Consider the following 21,328-nt stretch of genomic DNA (forward strand, 5'->3'; position numbering starts at 1 on the left):
CAACCCACTCCAGTGTTCTTGCCTGGAGAATCCCAGGGATGGGGGAGCCTGGTGGGCTGCCGTCTATGGGGTCACACAGAGTCGGACACGACTGAAGCGACTTAGCAGTAGCAGCAGCAGCGTGTTCATGTCCATCCCAAACTCCCTAACTCTCCCTTTACCCCATCCTTCTTCCTGGCAACTATAAGTTCATTCTTTAAGTCTGTGAGTCTCTTTCTGTTTTGTAAGGAAGTTCATTTGTATCATTTCTTTTTAGATTCCATATATAAGGGATGTTATACGATATTTCCTATGTTTAACTTATTTAACTTATATACAGAGTACATCATGAGAAACGCTGGGCTGGAAGAAGCACAAGCTGGAATCAAGATTGCTGGGAGAAATATCAATAACCTCAGATATGCAGATGACACCACCCTTATGGCAGAAAGTGAAGAGGAACTAAAGAGCCTCTTGATGAAGAATGAAAGTGGAGAGTGAAAAAGTTGGCTTAAAGCTCAACATTCAGAAAACTAAGATCATGGCACATGGTCCCATCACTTCATGGCAAATAGATCAGGAAACTGTGAAAACAGTGTCAGACTTTATTTTTTTGAGCTCCAAAATGACTGCAGATGGTGAGTGCAGCCATGAAATTAAAAGATGCTTACTCCTTGGAAGGAAAGTTATGACCAACCTAGATAGCATATTCAAAAGCAGAGACATTACTTTGCCAACAAAGGTCCATCTAGTCAAGGCTATGGTTTTTCCTGTGGTCATGTATGGATGTGAGAGTTGGACTGTGAAGAAAGCTGAGCGCTGAAGAATTGATGCTTTTGAACTGTGGTGTTGGAGAAGACTCTTGAGAGTCCCTTGGACTGCAAGGAGATCCAACCAGTCCATTCTAAAGGAGATCAGTGCTGGGTGTTTATTGGAAGGACTGATGCTAAAGCTGAAACTCCAATCCTTTGGCCACCTCATGCGAAGAGTTGAATCATTGGAAAAGACCCTGAGGCTAGGAGGGATTGGGGGCAGGAGGAGAAGGAGACGACAGAAGATGAGATGGCTTGATGGCATCACCGACTCGGACATGAGTTTGAGTAAACTCCGGGAGTTGGTAATGGACAGGGAGGCCTGGCGTGCTGCGATTCATGGGGTCGCAAAAAGTGAGACACGACTGAGCAACTGAACTGACTGACTGACTGACTGATACAATATTTCTCCTTCTCTGTCTGACTTACTTCACTACTGAGTGCCTCATGTATGCTAGGTGCTGGAGATACAAAGATGACCGGGATACAGCCCCTATCCTGATCACCTTGAACTTGCTAATGTGAGGTTTCTATGGTGCTTCCAGGTAGAGCTGGATATTCAGATGGAAGCTTTGAAGTGACGTTCAGACTGTAGATTGTAACTGGCAAGACATCCCAGGTTGTAGTTGATTGTGAGAGGGGAACACACGGCCCAGGACTGGGTGTAAAGTGAGAAGCTCTGGGATGTGGGTGTCTAGCAAGAGCAGAAGGTCTCAGAGTCAGGAGGGCAACTCAGGGGACCGTGGTCAGAAGCAGGGCAGGGGAGTGTCCAGAAACATGAAAGGACAACGTTAGAAAGCCACCAAGAAGATGGGAAAATGGCCCTTGGATTTGCAATAGGAAGAAGCCCCTTGATAGTTGCTCTGGGATGATCGGGGTGACAGTAAGAGAGATGGCCCAACACAGGGGTCCTTCAAGGTGCATGTGTGAGAAGAGAAGAGATGTGCGCTGGGCGGTCCTAGGAGGGCACTGAGGGTCCCTGGGGAAGAAGGGCTGGAGATTTTATTTCTGGTGATTTTTATTTTGGGTTTGGTTTTTTGTTTGTTTTGTTTGTTTCCATGGGGAGAAAATGATCTGATGGTGTTTATAGGTGGAGGGAAACAGCCAGTAGGGAGAGATAGGCTAGCTGTAAGCCCAGGAGGAAAAACTGACTTCCTCATGCCCTCCATCCCAGACAAGCCATGTGCCCTGGGCCCCTTCCTGCCTTCGCTCATTCTCACACTTCTCACCTATAAAGCCTACTGAGTAAAAGGGAGAACTATACAGAAGGTTTCTCCATTTCCCAGCTTGAGCCTCTCAGATCTCCAGACTGCAAAGGAAGGGATTATACAGGTTAAGTGTGTTTATGTAACTTTATTTGAAATAGTAACCAGCCTTGCAATTGGACATCAGCAGATGAATGCAGCTGATAAAAGTGCAGCGGTTCAAAACAGTCACTCACTAGTGTGGCTGATATGTAAGTGAAGACTGTCTTCCTTCTGCACCTGAAGTAGTGGCAGGGATTCACCATCTACCCATTATTCCCCAGTTGAGTCTTCTGATGGAGACTGTTCATATTTCCATGCCTGAACACTGGGTAGTGTGATTCTAGTATAGCCCTGTTCCAAACATGAGGTTAATGCTTAGATTTATAAATCATTTCTAATTTGACTTCCTGCCCAATTATAACAGAGAATTTGTATGCATGTGAAGATATTCAGGCATAAACAGTCTCTCTCTCTATGTATATGTGTGTGTGTGTGTGTGTGTGTGTGTGTGTGTAGGTAGGTAGGTAGGTTTAGTTGCTAAGTCATGTCTGAGTCTTGCAACCCCATGGACTGTAGCCTGCCAGGCTCCTCTGTCCGTGGGAGTCTCCAGGCAAGAATACTGGAGTGGGTTGCCATTTCCTTCTCCAGGAGATTTTCCCGACCCAGTGATTAAACTCAGGTCTCCTGCATTGCAGGTAGACTTTTTACCAACTGAGCCACCAGGGAAGCCCTATATACAAGATTCTACTATCTTGATAATTGTAGAAAATATATTTGGATGACTTTCATTAAGGCCAGACCATGTTTAATAGGCCCATTTTAATACAAGAAGTATTGACTACATCCTCACAATTTACTCAACAGAAACCCACAGTTTTCTAGTTTGTGAATATCATAAACCTCAGGCCATGAAGCCCTTGGCAGGTGTGGGTTCAGCCCCTGCCGTGGAGGGAAGCGGGATCTTTGTTGTCTCGATGCAGAGACATCTTAATGTCTTTATCTATATTTTCAGGAGCCCCAGGGCCCTGCACCTAGGTTAGCTGATAGCAGGTCCCAGGGCCACTTAATAAACAGCTTTGAATTGAGTGACATAAACAAGCAGAGAACAAACCCTACTACCTCCCAAGACCTAAGAAAGCACCAGTATACTGGTCCCTTCTGGCTCCTTCAGGGCCTGACAACATGCAGGGGTCAGTCTGGCACAGGAAGCCAGGCCTCCAAACAGAGGAGTCTCTCAAAAAAGACACGATTCGGTGACCATGTGTCTCCATTTCCAACAACCTTAACACACGTGAGTTTGAGGACAGCATTAGTCATGACAATGGCCAAGTTCAGAGGTCACTCAGAACCCCTGATGTCCTGTTTGCCCCTCTCCCCTTCCCGTGGGGCTGCCTTCAGACGGGAAAGATGAAGAGCTGAAATCAAACTGGTCATTTTGTTTCCACAATTAGTTCTCAGGTTGAGAGACTTGCTGGCAGGAGAGTCAGGGGCATTTGTCCAGGAGAAGATGCTGCCGTATGTCTGTCTCCCCCACCCCCTGCTCCCCTGAGGGCCTCTGTCTGTCTGACACCAGCATGCGCTGGCAGTGATGTGCCCCTCACCTTCCATGTGTTCAAACACTCAGCAGTTTTAATTAACTGACTGCTGTTCCAAGAACCGACATCAAATAGTCTTGTGATCTTTCCTGGTGAAGCAGGAACCACTAGGTAGAGGAGACAGGAAGCAGCCCCGCCCCCACCCCTGCTGGTTCCACTGAGCTGGGGCCAGAAACACCCCATAAACCCTCGGCTGTCATTTAATAGAAATAATGTCATTGGGGAGTTGCCACGGCCCAGTGGCCTCCCGCTGAGCCCAGACTCCGGGGGAGGAGGGGGTGATGCATGCCAGCTCTCACTGATCAACCGGTAAACCCTGGCCCCCATCCTACAGATAAAGCACAACAAAGGGGAGCTGCTGACCGCTGTAATAAAAAGGCGGTTCCAACCAGGTTTCTTTTTAACTCAGTGGAATGAATGTTGCAAAAGAGTTGGGGAGCAGAGAAGTCAAATCAGGAGCTGAAACAAAATGACTTAATTGCTTTGCCACATCCACGCATTTTTAAATTGAGAGGTGCAGTGGGCAAGATTGCATCACCGAGATTTTAAAGCCTTGGTTACTGCAAGCAAACACAGCCGCAAACCTGACGGAAAGCCTGGCCAAGTTGAAATGGATGCGAGGTTGGCTTTATTACAGACGGGTAAAGAGGTACAATTCGTGGGGCAGACAGCTTTCACATTCCTCTGGCCTGATGTCGTTTTTTAGACAGACGTGGGGTTGGACGTTCTGAGCCAAAGGATACGGATGCAGATCGCCCAGGCATGTGGTTCTGTTTTTCAGCTCTTCTGGAGGTCTCATTACCTAGTGACCCACTCTCTGGTTTTTTGTAGCTGAGCCTCGTCTGAATATTCATTGGAAGGACTGATGTTGAAGCCGAAGCTCCAATACTTTGGCAACCTGATGCGAAGAAAAGACCCTGATGCTGGGAAAGACTGAGGGCAGGAGCAGAAGGGAGAGACAGAGGATGAGATGGTTAGATAGCATCACCGACTCAATGGACATGAGTTTAAGCAAACTCCGGGAAATAGTGAAGGACAGGAAAGCCTGGTGTGCTGCGGTCCATGGGGTTGCAAAGAGTAGGACATGACTTAGCAACTGAACAACAACTCATCTTCCTGATTTAATTAACAAGCCCACGCTAGTCTCCCTCTGCCATGACCTTTCACCTTCAACATACAAAATGCAGAGCTGAAAGTGATTTGTGAGGACTAGTGGACTCTGGCCCTTCCAGAGAGTGAAGCCCTGCCTGTTCCATCTGTGGTGCAGGAACTTAGGCAGGTCAGTTTCTATGAGTTTCAGGTTCATTATCTCTGAAATCAAGTGAATGATATTAGTACTCAGTGTACTCGTTATCTATTGATGCCTGAGCGAATTACCAAAACTTAGCAGCTTAGAATCCCAGACATGGATAATATCCCACATTTTCTGAAGGTCAGGCACCGAGAGCAGTTCAGCAGGGATGCACGGGTTCAGGACTTCCCACAGGGCAGGTGTGGGCTGGAGCCACTTCTTCTGAAGGCTCAACTTGGGCTGGGGCTCTGCCTCCCTACACACGGGTCCCTCCTGGGGCCACGCACCCCCAAGCCTCAGTTCCTTCGCTGTGGGCCTCTCCTGAGCCATCTAGGTGTTTTCATGACATGGCAACTGGCATCCCCCAGGGTAGGTGATCTGAGGGACAGCACAAAGAAGCCACCATGTCTCTATGCTGAAACCTCGGAAATGACCTCAGAAATCACTTCTGCTGTGACCTCTTGGCCACACAGACCCACCTGGAGAAGATAAGAGATGGGGAGGCTACAAACGCTTGAAGCCCAGGGGGCAGGGGTCATGGGGGCGTGGTAGTGGCCACCAGCCCTGCCCCCAGAATGGGGCCTTGGAAGCGAGTGTTGACCCTCAACCAACAGCAGAGACAGGGAACTGATAGAGAAACATATACAGAAAGGGGCAAGTGAGAGGCAACACTCATTCAGCCAAAATGTATGGTCTCCCATGTGCCTGATACTGTTCTGGGAACTTGGATCATATTAATACACAAAACCAAGACCACTGTACTCATGCAGCTGACATTCCAGGGAGGGACACGGGCCATTAAAACAGACATAGTAAGTCAGTAGTTATGCAGCCTGTCACAAACAAGGGAGGACACACAGATGAAGGGCCACAGTAGTGCACGTATGGGAGATGCAGGTAGACATATTAAAAACATGGAGTCGGGATCGGCCTCCCTGAAACAGGAAGTGGAGAAGGGGTTTGTTTGGAGACAGAAGCCAAGCTAATCTTCAGGGAAAGCAACCCAGGTGGAGCAAGCGGCAGGTGCAGGCCTCACAGGGAGATCACCTCTCACCTGTGATGGGAAGACGACTTGGGCATGAAAGTCAAAGAGAAAAGTCCCGGGGTGGGACAAGATCATGTGGGGTGGTGGTTTAGCGGGGGCCTCCCAGACTCCCATTCCATGAGGGTGAAACTGTGCAACTGTAGAGCACAAGGAACTCAATCTTTTATAATAATCTACAAGGGAATTTTCAGTTATAGAAAACAATATGTATACACCCATTGTGCGTGCATGGGTATATATATTCTTTTATATATCTGAATCACTGCCAGAATGTGAGACCCAGGTCTGTGCTGAGGCTGTGATTCTGAAGGCTGCTCCTGACCAGTGATGAAGCAGAGAAGGGTTCCGAGGCACACACTGGTCTGGGAAACACGAACCCCTCTGCAGGACAGGAGCGGGGAGGGGGTTGCCAGAGATATGCGCACCTTCAGAGCCAGTGTCCTCCTGGCATCTGTCCATCTCCCTCTCCTCTTCACCTGGGGGCTGACTCACTTGGCAGCTTCATGGCTTTCCCTGCCTCCTCTTCCCTTTCCCGATGTTTCCTCATGGGCAGATCCCCTCACAAAATCTTCCCTCATTTAATGCCACCTTGGTGTCAGCATCTCAGGAGACAAACCCCTGGGAGAAATAAGAGTGGAAATGAGGCCGAGCAGAAGCCCCGCGGTGATCCAGGCAGCCTGAGGCTGGTGGGGGCTGGGGTGAAACAAGGTGGGACTCTGCGGGTCCCAGCACAAATCCTCTCCATGTCTCCCCCACCCCCGCACCACCACTTCTTGCTTGGAGGAAATAAGAGTTCATTCAGACCCCTTGATCTTCCCTGAGTTCCAAAGGGAAGGTTCACACAGTTGCTAATCAGGGAAGGGAGGGGATACAGAGACAAGGGAGGAGCTGACAAGAAACAAAGTGCATCAAAAAGTCTGCCCCAAAAAGTCTACAAATAATAAATGCTGGAGAGGGTGTGGAGAAAAGGGAACTTCCTACACTGTTGATAAGAATGCAAATGGGTGCAGACACTGCAGAGAACAGCATGGATGTTCTTTAAAAAATCTAAAAATAGAGTTACCATAAGATCTAGCAATCTCACTCCTGGGATCTATCCGGAGAAAACTATAACTGGAAAAGATACACGCACCCTTATGTTCATAGCAGCACTATTTACAATAGCCAAGACATGAAAGCAACCTTCACGTCCATCAGCAGATAAAGAAGATGCGGTGCATATGTACAATGGAATGCTACTAAGCTATTAAAAAGAATGAAATATTGCCATTTGCAGCAACATGGATGGACCTAGAAATTATTATACTAAGTGAATAAATCAGACAGAAAAAGACAAATAATCATATGATACCACTTACATGTGGAGTCTGAAAAAAAGTTACACAAATGAACTCATTTACAAAGCACAAATGGACCCACAGACATAGAAAACAAATTTATGGCTACCAAAGGTAGAGTAGAGGAGAGTTAGGAGGATCATATTAACATACAAACCTTACTATGTATCAAATAGATAACCAACAAGGACCTACTATAGACCACAGGGAACTCTACTCAATATTTTATAATAACCTGCAAGGAAAAGAATCTGAATATATGCTATGGTGTGCTTAGTCCCCCAGTCATGTCTGACTCTTTGCGACCCCAAGGACTGTAGCCCACCAGGCTCCTCTGTCCATGGGGATTCTCCAAGCAAGAATAATGGAGTGGGCTACCATGCCCTCCTCCAGGAGACCTTCCCAACCCAGGGATCAAACCCAGGTCTCCCACATTGCAGGCAGATTCTTTACCATCTGAGCCACCAGGGAAGCCCATTTATGTGTGTGTGTGTGTATATAATTTTATGTAACTGAAACTAACATGACATGGTAAATAAACTATACTTCAATTAAAAAAAAAAGCAAATACAAACCTTAAAAAAAAAATGGTGCAGTCATGGGACAGGGTTCTGGCTCCTCCTCAAGAAATACACATAGCAATATCTTTGGGTTCTTCTGTAGGAACTAAGGCCCCCACCCAGGTAGAGGATGGTGAATGCATGCTAAGCTCAAGATTCCTGGAATACCACTCTCTTACCTTACCACCAACCAATCAGAAGAAAGTCTACAGACAGTGGAAGATAAGGGAGACTCTGATTCCCTCCCCCAAATAATTCTCCCTTTAAAAACTTTCATGGTGGAGCAGAATCTTTGAAGTTGGGTTTCAGACATGAGTTCACCTTCTCCCAGGTTTCTGGCCTCTGAATAAAGCAGGCTTTCCTTTCCAACTCACACTCATCTCTTAAGAGTGGGAAGTAGCCAAACCTGAGTCTGGTAACAGCAGGCAGCCAGGAGGTGAGGAGTGATCTGATTCAGAGCGTAGGTTGAAGGCAGAGCATAGGTTGGTACACTGGAGGTGAGATATGAAGAGGAGTTAAAGATTTTGCCTAAGAAACTGGACCCATAGAGCTGCCGACGTCTGGGATGGGGGAAGGTTGTAGGCGGGGCAGATATGGAGGGAATTTGTACACATCCAGGTTGCTGTCTCCTGAGCTTGTGAAGGTATCCAGTATGGAGTTGGAGAGAGGTCTGGGCTGGACTAGACATTTGGGAGTTACTATATGGATGCTGTTTACAGACAAGGGGCAGGTGAAACCTCAAGGGAGCAGGTGGGGACAAAGAGGGAAGAGGCCAGGGACTCCAAGACAGACTGAGAGTTAGTAGCAGTGGGAGACCCAGCACGGAAGAGGCGGGACCAACGGGAGAGCAAAAACAAGAGAGGGAAGCCAAGTGAAGACCGTGAATGGGGGTGATAGGGCCCTGAGGTCAAGGAAGCTGAAGGCTGAGAGCTAGCCACTGATTTAGCAACATGGAGGTCAGAGGTCATTAGTGACAGTTAAGGAAAAAGATGGTCCTTGTCTTCCCTCTGGGGCTTCCCTGGTGACTCGGTTAAGAATCTGCCTGCAATGCGGGAGGCCTGTGTTCGATTCCTGGGTCAGGAAGATCCCCTGGAGAAGGAAATGGCGACCTGCTCCAGTATTCTTGCCTGGAAAATTCCATGGCCAGAGAGGAGCCTGGTGGGCTATGGTCCATGGGGTTGCAAAGAGTCGGACATGAAGAGCCCAACACCCCTCCCACATGGGGGTGCTCCCTCTCTTCCCCAGGACCCTAGACGGGTCCATACACCTGCCTTCCCAAGCAGCACTGAGTGCCCTAAACTCCCCTGCAGGGAGAGCCTTCCACTAGGACAAGTCACCAAGTCACTCCCTGCAGGGGGAAGTGGGGGAGTGGGGAATGGGAGTGGGGACAAAGTGCCCCGAGTGGCAGCTGCCCTGCACACCTGGACAGGTGGCTTCCAGACATGGCATGTCTCAGTCGAAGGAGAATGTTTGCATGGATGGAATTTCACCTGGGAGAACTCGTCTGTAGTCCTGGAAGCAGCACAGGCTGGACCAGAAGTGACACAGGCTGGACCGGATGTGACGGGAGCTGATGGGAGAAGGGCCCAGCTCTTCCAGTTACCAGCCCTGTTGCACTGCTCTCTCACCTCACCTTTCTGGGCCTGGGCTGCTTCCTCTGTGAAATGAGGGGTTTGGGCTGACACATTCTCCTGAGTCCTGAAGTGCAGCCAGCCATGTGAGCTCCTCATGGAGTTCTGATAGATTTCATTTTATCATAAGAAATTGTTTTAAAATTCAAGTGAAAGGGAAAAAAAGGAAAAGTAGATCTTATCTCCATAGTCTTATTAGACTGGTTGAAATCTCTGTGCTTTATTTGAGTTTTGGGGGAGGAGGAAGAGAGCAGCTGCTGACCCCCTTTCATCCACCCCCAGAGTCTCCATCTCCAGTCTTGTTGCCTGTTCACTTAGACACGGGCAGTAGATAAAAAGATTTAAGAAGACTGCATGGGAGAAGACTGTAAGTTGAGAACATTCTACTCATTATTGTTTTCCCCAGGATTTGGGGAAAAGATCAACTATCAAGAATTACAGTTCTGGATCAATTCTAGCCACAGTAAGCTAGTTTTCTAGGATAGAATCACTGGTTTATTGTTTAGTTACTAAGTTGTGTCCAGTGCTGTGACCCCATGGACTGTGTGTAGCCTGCCAGGCTCCTCTATCCATGGGATTTTTCAAGCAAGAATACTGGAGAGGATAGCCATTTCCTTCTTCAGGGGCTCTTCCCAACCCAGGGATCGAACCCATGTCTTCTGCCTTGGCAGGCAGCTTCTTTACCACTGAGTCATCTGCGAGGACCAGAATCACTGCTCAGTTCAGTTCAGTTCAGTTGCTCAGTCGTGTCCGACTCTTTGCGACCCCATGAATTGCAGCACTCCAGGCCTCCCCGTCCATCACCTACTCCCAGAGTTCACCCAGACTCACGTCCATCGAGTCAGTGATGCCATCCAGCCATCTCATCCTCTGTCGTCCCCTTCTCCTCCTGCCCCCAATCCCTCCCAGCATCAGAGTCTTTGCCAATGAGTCAACTCTTCACATGAGGTGGCCAAAGTACTGGAGTTTCAGCTTTAGCATCATTCCTTCCAAAGGAATCCCAGGGCTGATCTCCTTCAGAATAGACTGGTTGGATCTCCTTGCAGTCCAAGGGACTCTCAAGAGAATCACTGCTAGACAATCACTAAAGCCCCCTCCAACTTTAAGTGTTTGAGATTATGCAAAGGGACCCCTCCTCCCCTTCAGCAGAGGGTCGTGGGGGCAGGCGGCCAGAGATGAAGCCTCCTGCAAAACTGCAGTCTGGGCTCCTGAGGCCAGGCTGTGTCCCCAGAAGCTGATTGTCTTTATATTATTTTAGTTAATGAATTAAATAAGTTTCCAGGACTGGAGATAAATGGGACCTCCTGTTATGTTAAAGTGAGGAAGCCAGAGAAGAGCGTAGAAAGACCGTTTAGACTTTCAACACCAGAATCAAAATATGTGTAGAGACACAAACATGATATGTGTAAGTATCCCTTAGAAAGTAAAGCAGAGAAAGAAGAATCAATTATTTTTGCTCTCCCTGCAACCTCTTCCTCTTCTCCAGCTTCTCTGCAGAGGTATGTGTGTTATTACCCTGATTTGCCTGTAGATGGCAGCCTAAGAAAGCAAAGATAAAATGATCAGTTTTTTTTTGTTTGTTTTTTTTTTTAGTAAGTTGCTGCTGCTGTTAAGTTGCTTCAGTCGTGTCGGACTCTGTGCGACCCCATAGATGGCAGCCCACCAGGCTCCCCTGTCCCTGGGATTCTCCAGGCAAGAACCCTGGAGTGGGTTGCCATTTCCTTCTCCAAAGCATGATTAGTAAGTTGAGCCGATTAGAAACTCAAAAGGACCAGATTCAAGATTTCAAAGCAAACATCATTTTTTAACTCATTATTGACAGAGGGGTTTTTGCAGAAAATAAGACCTGTGACAGGTGATTTTTATTTTGGCTGGTCAAAAATTAGTTATTTCACTAACACTTGCAGGTTATTATATTAGTTACTGCCACATCTATAAAGTCATCTCCATCACTGTTTCATTTTCACTCTCCGTATCAGGATCAGTCACTAAGGTTTTTGTCTTTTTGTTGGTATAATAGTCACATTGTCTGAATCAGAACTATATTCTGAAGAGCTATCATTTTTTGAGACACTAGTATATAGGTCGCTCAGACAATTAGAAAAAGTATCTGCTTAAAATACACCAAAAAATTCTTCACTCAAAATTTTGTGGTGTATCGTTTTTGGAATTTTTATGGCAATAAACTTGTGTTTATAATATACACAAGGTTGGAACAAAAACCCAAAAGAGCAAAATGTGAATGGTAACGACAATCATTAAGTTATATAATGAACCTTAGATCAATTTTAATCTCTAACACCTTCAGACAGTGATGTTAACTGTATCACTCTCTAAAAACATATCAATACATCTCTAGTCAATAATGTGTTAAAATACAGCATCATAAGAGCATACAGGTAAAATGTGAAGAAAAAAACTAAGACAAGGAATTCTTGTGTATAATATATAACCAACCACTTAACAAAAATCCCATTCAAATTCTGCCTAGAATTCTGAAACCACACCAGATCTACAGCTTACCTGGGACACATTTTTGCTAGTTCACAGTCACAGCACCAGTATGGATGCCTTGTTTTAAGCAATACATGCCAATGCAATAGGTGATTTCTTAAGTCTCTTAAGTTCTAAAATTCCCTGAATATATATACTCCAGAAAAGCAGGGCAAATTCAGTTTTGTAACCTGAATGGTATTTGCTGATTTCAATGCAGTGTTCATTTTGACTGTTCCGTACTTGCCTAGCAGCTCCTAACCCTTTGGACCTACTATTTGTAAGTCAGTGATACTTCCTGGAGCTGCACACTTGCGGGAGAGCCTTGCGTGGGTGTCTCCTCCCCTGGGCTGGCTGCTCTGGGCGCTGTCAGTGCCGTAAGGGTCTGGGGCCTGACACAGAGCAGGTGTTAGAGGTGCTGGGTGAATTGCGTTGACTGCAGCGGAGCCGCCATGGGCATCACGGGTCCTTAAATGAGGCCACATCTCTGCTGCGATGGGTGTGGATTGCTGGACCCCAAGGGTTTCTGTGCCAGTAGCAACCCACTCCAGTGTTCTTGCCTGGAGAATCCCAGGGACGGGGGAGCCTGGTGGGCTTCTGTCTATGGGGTCGCACAGAGTCGGACACGACTGAAGCGACTTAGCAGCAGCAGCAGCAGCAGGCTTGTAGTGTAGTAGCTTAGGCTGGACCACCTGGGTCCACTTCCCCAGAGAGACCTGAGTGTTGAACAAGGCACTGAGGCCAGAAGCCTCTTAGAACCAATAACCCCAAAGGAAGAAGCAGTCCTCACATCCGAGGTCAGGCACACCTGAGGCCAGCCAGCTCCTCAGCCGCAGTGATGGAACCTGGTAAAACCAGGGCCAAGGATCCAAAGGACAAACTTCCAGTTTCAGGGATGAATGTCCTCCTGATGGTTTGCCCACTTAAAACCTTATTAATATGCAATTCAGAGAAAAAAGTGTACTTGACAATCTAAAGTGTTCACTGCTGAAATTTCTTTTTTAAAAAACGAAGGAGCTTTCATAACAAGAGAATTCATAGAGTTGGGATGAATCCCAAGAACTCACCTGGTTAATTCCACATCTCCAGGCAGAACAACTCCTAAGCCTCGCCCAAAACTGTAAAGGAACAAACCAAACACCCTTTCCTTTTCACTGAGCTTCCAGGGGAGATCTGACCAGATAGGTCCTCTGCCTCTCTGTCTTCACTGTTTGCACCTTTTTGTTCATATTCAGCTGTGAATTGAAACAGACTTGACTCATATTCAGGCTCCTCTACTCTCTGGCTGTGTGAGTTTAAAAGCAAGCTACCTGCCCTCTCTGAACCTCGCTTTCTCCATTTGTAAAACCACTGTTAGAATACACCCCAATTAAAGGCGTTTCAAGGCTTGAATAAAGAAAAGCTAATGAATATAACAAAAAAGAAACAAACTTTAAAATACGGAGAACAAAGTAGAGATTACAATTGGAAAGAGGGGAGGCGGGAGGGGCACAATGGGGGAAGGATTACGAAGGACCAACCACTAAAGTTTAAAACAGAAAAGTTACAAGGTTCTATTGTACAACACAGGCAATGTAGTCAATATTTTTTAATAAATGTAAAAGGAATTTCCCTGGCAACTCAGTGGTAAAGAACCTGCCTGCAAATGCAGGAGATGCAGATTCAATCCCTGGGTCAAGAAGAACCCCTGAAGAAAGAAATGGCAATCCACTCCAGTATTCTTGCCTGGAAAATTCCATGGACAGAGGAGCCTGGCGGGCTACAGTCCATGGGGTCACAAAAGAGACATAACTTAGCAACTAAACAACAACAATAACAAAAAGAGTATAACCTTTAAATTTTGTGAATTGTTATAGTGTACACCTGTGACTTACATAATATTATTCATCAAATTTATCTCTATTAAAAGATGTATATAAACCACTACACCTATAACTTGGTTCCTAGAGCTGATCCACAAAATATGGCCCCTCTCTCCCCTCCTCCCTGCGGTGGGATGGTGGGTTGTCATAACAGGGGAAGCAGTAATGAAATATGATGGTCTAGGGTACCAGACACTATTTTGCTCCCTTCAGCCCCTCGACATTAAAATCACCCCATGGCCCTGTATGGTTGTCAAATAACTGAACATTCATGAAGCTGACAAACTCAGCATTGCCCAGCCAGAACATAATTCCATTTCACACACAAATGTGAGCATTTTCCACATGGTCACAAATACACTGGATGTTCTAGTACATGTTGTTGCTAATTAAAGGAAGATAGTTTTCTGTGCTATTTTTTACTTTCCTAAGAGTTGTTGACAATTTTGTAAAATCTCATTAATCACGTTGAGTCTGCACTACAGTCAATGAGTCACCCACACTAAGTACCTCTGTCCATCCACGCTGGAGCAGGTGAATTCCTGGTAGCTTTGAGCAGAGGGGCATTGGAATCACCCATCCATGGTATCATCTATCATGTAGATGTAAAAATGAGCTTCAAGTGAAGGAGGTTCTATTAACCATTCATTTTGAGATAGAAAAAGAGTTTTTAACAAATGCCCTATTATCAAACAGGGGTTCTGGGTCTGATTAGCCCCTGTCACAACTGGTATTCCCAGCCTTCAGCCCTCAGGGGTCTCCTGGGCTGTGCCCCCTGCCACATGTACTCCCAGGAGCCAGCCCTTCTCTGCAAGGGTCCCACAGGCTGCAGGGACCCCTCTCAAGGCACCTCTGGCATCAGGCCTGGTTCCCAGCAACAACCAGTTTTTCCTATTTTGTAATTGAGGCCTAGTTGATTTATAATGTTACATAGTTTCAAGTATACAATATAGTGATTTGATATTTTTATAGATTATATACCTCAAATAAAGTTATACAATATTGGCTATATTCCCTGTGCTGTACATTACTTGTTTGTTACTTATTTATTTTATACCTAGTAGTTTGTAGGAGGGCATGACAACCCACTCCAGTATTCTTGCCTGGAGAATTCCCACAGACAGAGAAGCCTGTGGGCTACAGTCCATGGGGTCACAAAGAGTCGGACGCGACTGAGTGACTAAGCGAAACGCAGCACAGCAGCTTTACCTCTAAATCCCCCTCCCTGATCAGCCCCTTTCCCCACCTCCTCTGGGAAAATCACCAGTTTGTTCTCTGCATCTGTGAGTCTGTTTCTATTCCGTGGAATCTAAAACAAAACCAATGAATGAAAATAACAAAGCAGCAGCCAGCTTTGAGTGTGGTCCCCAGGGGAGTCCCCTAGCACTCCCCACTAACTTGAACTTACCTTCCCTCCAGCTTGGGCTCCAGGGAACCACCCGCTCCCTCCCCAGCTGAGAAAGACCCCTGAGGCAGCCAGGGCAGATGTTTCCCCCTCCACCCCCTACCCAGAGCTCCACCCCCGGGCTCCACAGGCTCCATGTCCCACCTGTATCACTGCTCCAGGATGTCTGCTTTTAGTAACTCCCTAGACCATCCTTCTACCTTCTAGATCCATCTCTGGCTTCATGGCCCCTGGAATCTAGATAAGAGTCCTTGCTGCCATCACAGCCAGGAAGGCAGGGGCACGCTGGAATTTACTAGAGTTTCAAAAACTAACAAGAGCACCCGGGTCCACCCAGAAGTTTCCATTTCTGACAACCAGGTGAAGAAATCCAGTAGAACTTTTGAATCTTTCCCCCGGCTTCAGAAAGTTCACCAGTGCTAAGAGCAGAGAAAGAATCCAGGATAAATGAAAGAATTCTTGTTCTGTATTGTGTTTCACAAAGACCCATTAAGGCGAGCAGGAATCCATGCTACAAGGTCATGAAGGAGCCCTGGCTGGCAGGCAGGGAAACTGAAAGAAAAACAATCTGAAGTTTTGTGGAAAGTCCACTGGACAGAACAGACCAAGTGGATGTGGGGTGAAGTGTCGTCTGCCGGACCCTGTTCCTTTTTCTCTTGGGTAGTGGTGGGAAACCACAGACTTGCAGAACTGAGCCATGAGGGCTGCAGAGGGGACAGCATCCTGTAAGACTGGCAGGTGGAAGCAGATGGCATAGCACAGGGAGGCAGGGGCCCTGGTGGGGAGAGTGAGACAAACATGGGTTTAGCAGGAAAAGATGGAATCTCCACAACCTAAGAACGATGAAGCTGTTTTTGCAAAGCAGGTGTACTTCATGAGTTGGGGGACACCGAGGGTTTTTCTGACTTGTACAAATTATACTTGGGTTGGGTAACCCAATTGTTAAAAGGGATCTCAGCCTAGACAAATGAGAAGAAGATTCCAAAAGCTAATCCCTCACCAAGCTTCCTCAGGGCCAGATCGCCTGGTGAGGATGTCCACTGTCTGGCCCCAAAGGCATGATTTGTCCTAAGGCTCTGGAAGAAGGGCTTCCCTGGTGATTCAAACAGTAAAGAATCTGCCTGCAATGTGGGAGAGCTGGGTTTGATCCATGGGTGGGGAAGATCCCCTGGAGAAGGGCATGGCCACCCACTCTAGTATTCTCACTGGAGAATTCCATGGACAGAGGAGCCTAGTGGGCTACAGTCCCTGGGGTGGCAAAGAGTCAGACATGACTGAGAAACTTTCATCTGGAAGAAGAGAGAGGTGGTTTGATTTTACAGACATCTTCCCCACTGTACACGGGTGAGGTCCAGGGAGGAGGTCCTGCCTCAATGGCCACCACCACTGGCCTCCAGAAACACGACTGTGTTGTGGGTGAGATGTGCAATCTACCCTGGGCTGTTATAACAAAAGAATGGCAAACTGGTGACTTAAACAACCATCTGTTTCTCACGGTCCTCAGGGCTGGGCAGTCCAAGGTCAATGCATCAGCAGATTGGGGGTACTAGCAAGGACCAGCTTCCTGGTTCCTAGATGGAATCTCCTGCTGTGTCTTCAAGTGGTGGCAGGGGCAGGCAGCTCTCTGGGGTCTATTCTCTAAGAGCACTAATCCTATCCCCACATGCTTTTATGAACAGGATTGTATATGGTTTTATAGGAATCTATTTTAAGAAAACAAAGTGCCCAGCACCTTGAACAGACTCCACACAACACAGAATGATAATTCTTTCATTTCCCCTCCATTCTTCCTCTGCTCTTGGTGCTGGGGACCCTTCTGAAGCCAGGTGGAAAGAGTCAAAGGTTCTGCTGGGTTTCTTCACTTGGTTGTCAGAACAGACTCGCTCTTCTGTCACTCCCAAAGCTCTAGATCAGTAGGTTGGGCTGTTGGAGTAGTGTTCCTCAAACTGTAAGACACCCAGGAACCTCCAGGATCATGTTCAAACAAGGATTCTGATTCAGCAAGTCTGGGGCAGAGCCCAAGAGTCTGCATTTCTACCAAGTTTCTGGAGGGTGCCAGGGTCGTTGGTCTGTGCTCCACACTTGGAGAAACAAGAAGTCAGGCTGTCCACCCATAATTGATGTGATCTCGGGTCTAGCTCAATGGCTGTCGTTTTCACATTAGATCTCAGTACTGGTTCCCCCCTCCCTCCTTTTTTAATATATAATTTAATTTATTTGTTTTTAATTGAAGGATGATTGTCCTACAATATTGTGTTGGTTTCTGCCAAGCATCAGCATGAATCAGCCATAGGTATACATGTGTCCCCTCCCTCTTGAAACTCCCTCCCACCTCCCTCCCCATCCCACCCCTCTAGATTGTTACAGAGCCCAGGTTTGAGTTCCCTGAGTCACACAGCAAATTCCCACTGGCTATCTATTTTACATATGGAATGTATGTTTCCATGTTACTGTCTCCTCACATCCTGCCCGCTCCTTCCTGCCCCCTACCCCTGCCGTGTTCCACAAGTCTGGTCTCTATGTCTGTGTCTCCATGGCTGCCCTCGCAAATAGGTTCATCAGTACCATCTTTCTAGATTCCATATACATGTGTTAATATACTATATTTGCTTCCCCACTTTGAGGGCTCCCCGCAAACACAGTCTAATCAACCAGTGTCCTATCCAGTAGGTCAACATCTCCAGACCTAAATATGACTTTGCCCAAACTCCCAAGAAAAGACTAGGTCCAGACCCAGTGGAGTAGAACCACTTTGCTTCCTAAGATGCCCTATAGATGAAATAATGAGGCGACCCATGAGGAAAACACAGGATCACAGAGACTTAATGCTCCCACAGTTTTTCCTAGATCCTTTCTCTGGCGTCTGAGACCCACATCCTCAGAGGAGACAAGACTGCCTACCTCCAACCCACAGTTGCCAGGATTTAGAAATCCTTTAGGAGCTTGAGATGGTTGGATGGCATCACCAACTCAATGAGTCTGAGCAAACTCCAGGAGGTAGTGGAGGACAGGGAAGCCCGGTGTGCTGCAGTCCATGGTGTTGAGAAGAGTTGGACATGACTGAGTGACACAACAACAAGGAACTTGAAATTAAGGGTTGTTGGTTTTTCTCCTTTTGGATTTTTGAAAGTTAAAACAATTCTAAGCTCACAAGCCAGACAAAATGGATCTTCATATCAAAACAAGAAGGGCAGACTTCTTGTGCCAGAAAATAAGGAAAACTCAAAAGACTGGCAGGGATATGTCAAAAGGATATAGACGCTAGCTTGGGATTCCCTGTAAGAGCCGTTTCCTTGTTTCTGTAGTTGGTGCGCTGACATCTGTGGTCTTGCTGACTCTGGAGGGACTGCCCCTCCCAGGGTTAGCTAATTCCTAGAGATAGTCAATTACTCCTCCAGAGCCTGTTTTTCATATGCAATCATATGAAAATCAACCATTTCATATGCAAATCAACCATTCTGGAGCCCATACCCCAACCACATCCTCTATTGGGCTCTCAGAGTCAGGGTCCCTATTCTCCTGCCTGAATCACTGCAAGGCCAGGCTCTCGACAAGAAAGGGCAGTCCTTGGGTCTCAGAGCCCGCTGAAAGGGTGAAACCAGCCCATCCTGACCCCACCCACTGCAACTCACCCATTCCTTCCTGTGGAAATGATAATAAAGGCTCCCACATTCTCCCCTGACTTCCTCTGTCTCCTGACTGGCCCTGTATGGTGCTTCCCCACATGGTCTCGTGAGCATTCTCCCATGTCTAGGGATCCATGAGGAAGACATAGGTCTCCTTTCATGATAGTCATTGTCATATCTGTACATCCCACCATACCTGATTAAAACAATCCTGCTGCTGCTGCTAAGTCATTTCAGTCGTGTCTGACTCTGTGCAACCCCGTAGACGGCAGCCCATCAGGCTCCCCAGTCCCTGAGATTCTCCAGGCAAAAACACTGGAGTGGGTTGCCATTTCCTTCTCCAATGCATGAAAGTGAAAAGTGAAAGTGAAGTCACTCAGTCGTGTCCGACTCTTCGTGACCCCATGGACTGCAGCCTACCAGGCTCCTCCATCCATGGGATTTTCCAGGCAAGAGTACTGGAGTGGGGTGCCATTGCCTTCTCCAAAAACAATCCTGGCCACCCTTAAACCCCTGCCTCTGGTCAAAGTAGAGACAACTGACCATCAAAGTAATGATAATGATAGATTATGCCCCATTGCACTGAATGACAATCCATGAGTTTGTGAGTTTTCATAAACAAAATGGGCTTCCCAAGTAGCACTACTGGTGAAGAATCCACCTGACAATGCAGGAGATGCCAGAGATGTGGGTTCCATCTCTGGGTTGGGAAGATCCCCTAGAGTAGGAATCGGCAACCCACTCCAATATTCTTGCCTGGAAAGTTCCAAGGACAGAAGAGCCTGACAAGCAGAGGAGCCTGACAGGCTGCAGTCCATGGGGCCACAAAGAGTTAGACACAACTGAGCACACACACACAATAAAAAATAATAATAATAATAAACGGGGGAAAGAGATAGCCCTTTCTTATAGTAGAGTCACCAAGGGATGTAGAAGGAACAAGGGAATCAGAATCCATTAAAACAAACAGTTAAGGCTTGATAGGAACAGGATACTTATGCAGTCTCAAAGTATCTCCCCACAAATTACTTTTTAATCAGAAAGGAGAAATTTGAAACTTTATGAAAGAGAAACCTGGTAGACACCACATTAACTGAAGAGGAAGTTCGTTCAGCATGGTGGAGAAGGATAAAACAGGCAAGAGGCCACGTGAAGCTTGGAAAAATCTCTAAGAAGGTTTGTGTCAGTAAGAACTTTTAACTGAATCTTGGAAAATATCAGAAAATCAAATTAAACACAGGATCTTTGCCCCTGGCACTTCAGCTGATTGAATCTCTCTCAGCTCAAACAAGCTGAAAGTGGGTGGTGCAACCGCTACTTGGCATTTGGGTAATTCTGTTATTTCCAAAGTTCTTTTCCAAATAGTATCTCACTTAGAGCTGTTTTTCACAGCAGTTCTGTGATGCAAGGTATTGTGACCTCCTATTTCACATACAAGCAAACTAAACTCAGAGGCTCATGATCTGTCCAAGGTCGCCCAACAGAGTCAGGACCTGATCCTAAGTTCCTGCCGACACTGCCCAGGGTCTCCACCCCACCACAACTTCACTGTCATCTGAATTCACTAGCACTATCTATGTCCTTTGAAAAATGCCAGGCGACCCCACATTACAAAGGAAAATGTTCTTGAGGGGGTAAGAAAAAAACACTTTCGCACTTACTGGAAGACATCTCCACCACTATCGCTTTTTCTCGGGATCACAGTGACTTATAATGTTAAATCTTTCAGAGCTCTACTTTTAGAAACATTACTAAATTTCCGCGCTAGTTTCACGAACTTTTCTGCATGGTCTTATCATTTCCACATCTTATATGAAAAGAAGGAGGTTTTGAAGCCTACTAGAAAGCTGTTATTTTCATATCTGTGAGGGAGCTGGCACAAGGAAAAGAAGGGTTTGAAAGTAGAATTATACCAAACAGGTGCAGGCCTTGTGAACAGAAAGGCCAGCTCGTATGGCCAGAGTGGACCACAGGCAGACCTGGCCAGTTTCCCTGAAAGTTAATTGGACAATCAAATTATTTCATCTGCTGGCCTGAAGCTATTTACTTGGTGGTTAAACATTTCATTGCAGTGCTGTGATGTCTCATAGCTATTTTTGAGGTGGAGCAAATGATTTACCATGTTAGTATCTTTATAAAACTATTGCTATTATCTCTGCAAAGCACAGTCCTTCAGTTCATCAAATACGTCATGATGCTTTAGTGCAAGAACGCTGACCACACAAACCTACCTTCAACCCTTGGTTCAATACTTATTACTGGAGAGAGCTTGAAGGGTTATTTACTCTCTCAAAGACTTAGTTAACTCACCTATGAAATGGGAATATTAACATTACCTACCTCACAGGGTTGTGAAGACTAAAGAAGATGTTAGCCACATAACACAGTTCCCTGTACATAGCGAGTGAGGGATAAGCACCATCCATGTTAATGATTTTGATGACA

At 46.5% G+C, this 21,328-nt stretch overlaps 2 long non-coding RNA genes across 2 annotated transcripts in view; both read right to left on the reverse strand.

Annotated features, from left to right (window-relative positions):
• LOC112578822 overlaps positions 1–21,328 on the reverse strand; it is a 126,458-nt gene that overhangs the window by 95,332 nt on the left and 9,798 nt on the right. The window lies entirely within an intron of this gene.
• On the reverse strand, positions 4,239–7,201 carry LOC123329228. Its single transcript, XR_006544591.2, has 2 exons — positions 6,395–7,201; positions 4,239–4,566 (listed from the first exon to the last, which is right to left on the reverse strand). It is a non-coding gene; the product is annotated as an uncharacterized LOC123329228 (long non-coding RNA).

This window comes from Bubalus bubalis, chromosome 14 (assembly GCF_019923935.1).
Source record: "Bubalus bubalis isolate 160015118507 breed Murrah chromosome 14, NDDB_SH_1, whole genome shotgun sequence".
Classification (NCBI taxonomy): domain Eukaryota; kingdom Metazoa; phylum Chordata; class Mammalia; order Artiodactyla; family Bovidae; genus Bubalus; species Bubalus bubalis.